Genomic DNA, 7,378 nt, shown 5'->3' on the forward strand with positions numbered 1-7,378 from the left:
AAAACTCTGTACTCTACATGACGTCTGGAGATGACAAAAACGTCAATTTTTTACCTAGTGTTACATTCATAAAACAATTTTAAAGCATTAAAGGGCCCTCAGAATATTGAGGAGCCGCTGTGATACGAGTCTCTTTTTTGTTCCGACTTTCGATACGAAAGTAACGGAATATTTGTGCTCGGGGTGGGTTTTTTTTCTTCAGACAATTTTAACTAGCCATTTTTGACGGAATTTTTTTTACATCATTCGAAAAGTATTGTTGTCCTGAGCTCAAATTCGAAAAGATATTTCACCTGTGACCATTTTTCGTAAATTTACGGGGGTTTAAAGATTGCCATTTTGGCCAATTTGGGACAATTAACGCGCGATATAATTCGCGCTAATAACGCGTAAGCGGAGAGTTAATCCGTCTTAGAAATCGTTACAAATTGGTTAAAAGAAGCTTATGTGACATAATTGGTTTGTTACAAGGAGCGAAATCTATCCTTTTGTACTTTGTATGGCGTGTGGGGAGATGATTTTCATTAAAAAGTTTCAAATTTTAGAAAAAAAATTTTTTTTGATTTTTTATTTCATTGAATTTTTTAATGTTATTACTGCTCCATAAACCTTAAAAGGCAGTCGGAACATTCAGGGTTTCACCCTGATACGAGCAATATTTGTTTCAATTTAGTTTTTCAGGATAAAATGTTTTCTCAATTAAATTAAGCAATGGTTTTACTCTTTTACTCTTAAAAATTGCACATCTTCCCACAAACCAAAGAGATGTTTATGCTCATTGACTAAAATTTTGCCTATTTAATTTATACTTGAAAAGCGGCAAATATTTTTCGACCTTTGTGAACAAGCTCGCCTAAACAAACTAAAAACATGGTCACCCCTAAAATCAAATGGTAACACTTAAGCATTAAGTCAGCGAGGAAAATGCTTACTTTTATTATTGGCTGAAAAAATTTTGCTCTCAACAAAGTGAACGATTTTTTCCTTAAACTGATTCATGAGGAAGATTGCTCAAATAGTATCATATTTTTTTTCGCTCCCAGCTTGATTTCAGACTTTTACCTTTAATTTTAATATAGATTGAAGTAAATGATGAACATTTCCTCAAAATTCCCGGATCTCTTATAACAATAATTAATCTAGATAAACTCCTGAATCGCGGCTTGTGAAGAAAGGAAATATTTTAGTGGAAACAAAACTTCACTGGAAAAAAAGGTAACAAATTAAATTTTAAGGCGAAATTGAATTGAGAATTTGAATATCGAGTTTTTGATTTATTAAAAAAGGGTTAATTGAAAATAAGCTTGAATGATGTCTCTTTGCAATAAAAACATAGTTTAAGTGAAAATGAGTAATATATCAATGGAAATGTAAATCTTCAGAAGTATAGTTATGACTGTAAATAGTCCGCTGGTTAATTAGGTGTTGCGAGATACTTTCTGGGTTTATGGCATGTTTGCTTTATTTCAACATCTGCTTGAGCATAGGAGAATAATTGAGACGTTTCTTCAGAAAAAGGGAGAATGAGACCTAGCTAACTATCAAGTGTTTTATTATCAACCATCATTAAGCACGTCTGCATAACCCCGAATGTTCAGACACTGTTCTTTATGGTTACTGAAATACACTTTGGAGTCAAATATATCAGGAGTAAACTCAAAAAAACTTAGCTTTTTTTCTGAAAGTTTTCCCCATACCTTCAATGCAAACGCTAGCAGACAAAATCCCCCAGAATAAAATCCTCCCGGATAAAATCCCACCGGACAAAAACCCACCGGACAAAAACCCACCGGACATACTGCCCCAGGACTACATTCCCCATAGGACCAAATCCCCCTAAGATAAATTCCCCCAGTATTTGCTTTACTATACACCACATTAGCGTTAAGCAAAAACGCAACTCCGAAAACGATAAATTAACAGCGATAGCTTTCGAATAGTCAATCTCCTTAATTAGTCGCTGAACATACTATGCGTTTTATACGCCTAAAGTTATCTTCCTTCCTCGCGTGCATTTTTTCCCAACTGCAACTGAAACAAAGTAAATGCCTGCAAGGATTGCTGTCTTTGGATGGCTTCGATGAATTTCCAGACATCTGGGTTTGACATCTGTATGATCGACCCAAAACCACGGTGAAATCCTTCAAGAGCGTTGTTTGTTCTTGACAAGTTGTCAATTGTATCGAAATACATATTCACCATATCTTTGTGGAACCTGGCCTTTCTCCCTGAGGCATTTCAGTTTTCCTTTCCGACAAATGCATCCATGAAGTAATTTTCGGTTTCCTCTGGGATCTGGTATCTCTTGATCACAATTTTGCAATTTTGTACCATTCCTCTACTTGAAATGGCGGTGCAAAAACAAGCGCAGCCAAGAGGAGTATGGAAAAAATTGAAGTTTATGTCCTCCAATTGGCATAACCGAATTCAATGATCTTTCTGTTGATAGCCTGAGAAAAATGACAGAATTACCCCCTTTGCTTCGGTTTCTGGGAAAATTTCTACCACGGAGCTTAACAAAGCCACTTCAAAATCCATCCTAACAGAAATTGATGCTTTCATCTCTGACTTTAGAGTGGAGCAGAGTGCTTTGTATGTGTCATGTCGCTTGTCTGAGATCAGTGGGGAAATACAGGAGAAACTTGTGCCGACAACAAAACATTGCACAGTGTAGACCTGGTAGAAACTTTCCGGGCAGTTATTAAATGATGCATCGATGAACCAGTTATGTTCAAAGAAAAACCAGATAAGAATTAAGTTCAAAAATTTAGTACTACCCCAAAATGAGCATTCCGTTTTCCTACAGATCTGAATTTTCTACATGTAAAAGAAATCGGTTTTCTAGGATCTAGTGTGTTCCTTTCTATCCCGCACGCCCACCTCAGTCGAAGCGCGAGAATTGTGTCCGCGAAGTGTATATTGAACACTTTTATTCAAAATGTCTTCTTTGAATATCGAAATCACGCGAGACTCAACTTATTTTAGTCTTGTTTGACTTGCTAATTGTGCCACGAGTCTCCTTATTTCTGGTGATAGAAGCGGATTTTTGTACAAAGTCAATGGAAAGTTGAAGTAAAATTGAAGTAGCTTTAATTGAAAACTCAATTCATACTATACTGCCTTATATAAATACTTTTACATTCCCTGGATGATAAGTTAAAGTATGAGGGATTTTGTCCTGGGTGTTTTTGTCCCGAGGGATTATATCCTTGGAATTTAGTCCTAGAACCGTTACAAGGTGCAAAACTCGTGAATGCTTAAATAATCATTTATTTCTTAATAGGGGAAATTCGTTACAAGATAGCGCAGGGAGCTGGGTGATAGTTAACAAGACAACGTTACTGTTAGAGTAACAATTACATTTATCAATAACGCTGTGTGACCGTAATATGTATACATTATTCGAGCGCGTTTTCTTCTTATTCTTTCACAACTACTGGCGTACAGCATCAAAAAACACAATTCCAACGCAATCACGTTCTCTCCGCGACACACTCCTGAACCATCTCCGTTCATCTTAATGATAGTGTAAAACCTGTTAAAAACTTGATGTGGACTTTAACGTCGCTAGAACATCATCAATTGGCAAAAAAAGTCATACTTAATTGTTTTGCTGTCATCTGTTGTAACTAGTGTCCAATCTTGGCAAAACGATGCCTCATCATCTCGCAGTATTTTGACTAATCGAAAACCTCAATTAGCTATAGAATCATACAGAGAGATGCTTCTAAAGAAAAAAGGAACCCAGATTACTATGAGAACTTAAAAAAGCCCACTCACAACTTTCAATTGTCCCCTGACTTCTTTACAGGGTTTTGAAGTGATTAAAATATCGGTTGGAAAAAAAACAGGCAGTAAAAGATAAAAAGCAAAATTTGAGCAGACGCATTATTTAACTATTTTTTTTATTTGCAAAGAATTGTGAAGCAACAAACTTGCAATTGCGGAGATGGATAAAACTAGATAAAATTTATTTCCCACACAATAAATACTACTTCTTCGCTTCTAGTTTCGAGTGAATTCTAATGAAGAATTTATTGAAATTTTGATCTCAAACAGGAAAATCGACACTCATTTCTGCCGTGAAAGAAAACTTGGACTCGAACCATATAGCAAAATAGTTTGAGATCCAGTGAATTCGGAGAAATGAATGGAAATGTTTCCAAAGGATGAATAGAATTTTTTTACTAAAAGAAACAGCAGAATCGAATGATAGATCCATTGGCTTCAATTAGTAACTAAACATATAAGTCTTGGTTAGGTTATATCATAGATCATAGTCGATCTAGTCCTAGAGTTGAAATGATTGTATATTAACAGATAAATTAAAAAGGGTGATTAGGGAGAAACGATTAAATGTTATGCACAACTGTCCATCTATTGTTAATTTTTATCAATAGGAAGGGAGTTATATTTTATAAAATTATTACTTTTTTTTATAATGAAAAAATTTTGCTGGGAGGTTTTGGAGAGAAGATGGGAAGAAAAAATTGTCAGCTGCTTGTCGAGAAAAAGGTACTATGTCCAATAACCGCTGTCATTTGAGAAGCAGTTGTCTGACACTAGGGTGCTTGCTCTTGCTGTCGGTTTTGATTATTTCAATTACCATAATAAATTGTTTTATTTAAATTGTTCAAAACATGAACAGTTGTGAACGCATTTTGAGTACCCTCGATCATTCGTTATCTTTTCATAAACATTTTTATTGAAAAAGACAAAAGACGCACTCCACCTGACTGGCGTCGTGAATAATTTTCAAGTTCCCTCGATCATTCGTTAACACTTATATAAAAAAATCTTTGCCTTTTTTCCAAGGTTCATAATACTAAAAAAAGCGGTTCCGATTTCGAAAAAATACATATTTGATTATGACTTGTAAATTTATAACCTAAAATGTTCAGTTAAAATCAGAATCAGATATTAGTTTAAAAAAGCCGGTCATATCTCAAGTAAAAACGAATTTAGAATAGGAAAGACTTCACTCGGATCTTATATAAGAAATTTCAAAAAAATATATTTTTTTTCAATGTAGCATTTTCAATACTACAACTTTCCCTTTTTTTAAAAGAACAGTTGTGAAGGCAATCCCTTAAATAGGTATTGCTTAGAGCATGAACATAATTATGAAAAATCATGTGCAAAATACAGGTTTAAATCGAACTTATCAAAACAAATTTAAAAAACGTTTTGGCTGCTTTTTAGACAATGTTTCAAGCTTCTTTTCTATGGTCGTATTATAGTCTCTTTAAATCTTCACCTAATTTTCTGCTGCATCCAATTGATTCTGCATTTCCTTGTTGACCTTTTTTCCGTTTGTTTTTTGTCGCATTTTTTCTAATGCGTTTGTCAGTCGGTCCAAGTCCTGTTCATTTTCATTTTCCGGAAATGCGGTGATCCCGCGTGAAAACTTTCCGGAGTCAAGGTGGTTGTATAAAACGCTGCGATAATTGTTGCTTCGAACGTCCCCTGAAGCTTCCATTTGCTGAATTCGGGCTTTAAGGAATTCTTCACGGACGTAACGGAATTGGGGTTATCGTGAGATAGGTTCATATCACGATCTTTCTGTACTCTCAGTCGTTCGACCTTCTCGGGGAAATTCCCAGCTTCCTTTGGCGGGACATCTTCTAAAGACAGAGAGGTTTGGCTTAAGTACCTCTTCCTGTTTCTGATTTGCGTTTTATGTAAAGGCCTGGATCTGTTAACCAGTTCTAGTGCCAGATCTTTGATGAGCGAAAATAAATTCCATTTCTAAGTATACTGATAAAGTTTTTTTTTGTTTTATACCACTTTATTTAGTTTGCTTCTCTTTGCAAACTTTAGGCGGAATAATTTAAAAAAAAGAAGTTTTTGGTATAGTTTTTGATTTAAAAAATTGAAATTTCGGCCTTAATTAATCCCTAATTTTAGTTTTTTGTCAATCTGGGGTCACCCACAGGCTTAATATGGGGTCCCTTTTTATAGCAAAAATAGACTGGAAAAAACGGGAAAATTGAACGTTTCTCAACTTTTTGATACTTTTTGTATCATTTTAAGAGGTATTATCTGTATAACATAGTCTTACCATGATGAAAAAAAAATGATAAATTCTTAGCGTTTGATTCGCTTTAGCTTACAGATTTTTCTTCTGTTACTTTGAGTTGTTTCCCCATTGGAAGAGGTTTTTCAAATAAAAAACCAGTGAGGTTGATAGCCAAGTAATCGAAAATAAGTATAAAGGTACAAACTGTGAAAAAACTGATTCATAATTTTTTTAAAATCTGCTGTGAAAAAGTTTGTTTCTAAGGATCGGAAAGATCATATTTTACTTTGCAGATGGAGCAGTTTGTTGTTTATGACGGTAATCATCCACTGCAAACTTTGTGATTCGGATAAGTTTCGGTTAAGTGTCGATATTTTGTGATTATATAATTAGTTCGGGAATCACCTTGTTTAATTTTTTGTGGCATATATTGCAAGGTGATTAATAAGAAAAAGGCATTGTGTAGACCGCTGTACGACAAATGGGACAGAAAGTTTTTCCGTTTTGGCCGAAACTTTACTTTCTTGATCAATTCCTCACAGTCTGTAGAAAAAGATAGGGAGGTTGATGTGGCAAGTTTTTACGTTGTTTTTTGAAAACCAATTGGTGTTCATAACCAATTGGGCATGTATGTTGTGTATCGATTTATCAGTTTTCAGAAAAGTCCTGAAAACGGTATGAAGTGAATAATAAAACGGAAACCTTGAATTTTTATTGATTTCATCGACAAAAGAGGATGTCATTTTTGGAAAAAGTGTAAAGAGGATTTCTCTGATCAGATGTTGGCCTATAATGCAAAACTTGTGAAAAAGTTTTTCTGTTCTTTTTCATAAAAATTTCTCATCTGCAAATTTGTTTCTCTTAAAAGCAGACAGGAAATTTGGAAGTCTTTTTTTTCAAATTATATATTCGCAGTTTTTTTTTAAATGTGGGAATTTTGTTTCTTATATTGTGTTTAGTTGAATTGGCATATCCACTCTACTTTGAGGATGCTGTTACTAAATTCATGAATTTTTCTCTTGTACGAAATAAAAGTTTTTCCTTTTTGCCTAGTATATCGTCGGTATAGTGAATAACAATTTGGTGAAAAAATTAAAGTCTGTTTTATCCTCCACTTGGTTGAGTTCATCTATTTGAAGTAATCGTTCACTAATGTGAAACAGCATGTTTCTATATCCAAAAATTGCACACATAATTTACTAAAGTGAGCTTGTGAATGACAAATTGGGCGGACAGTTTTGCAGTTCTTTTTACACGTGTGGCATATATACAAGACGTGCAAAGTAGATGAGGAGGTTGGGTAGGATTGTTTTGTTTTTAAGGAGTTTTTTCATTGCCTTGCATGTCTTCAAACAGATA

The sequence above is a fragment of the Symsagittifera roscoffensis genome, chromosome 2, assembly GCF_963678635.1.
Source record: "Symsagittifera roscoffensis chromosome 2, txSymRosc1.1, whole genome shotgun sequence".
Lineage (NCBI taxonomy): Eukaryota > Metazoa > Xenacoelomorpha > Acoela > Convolutidae > Symsagittifera > Symsagittifera roscoffensis.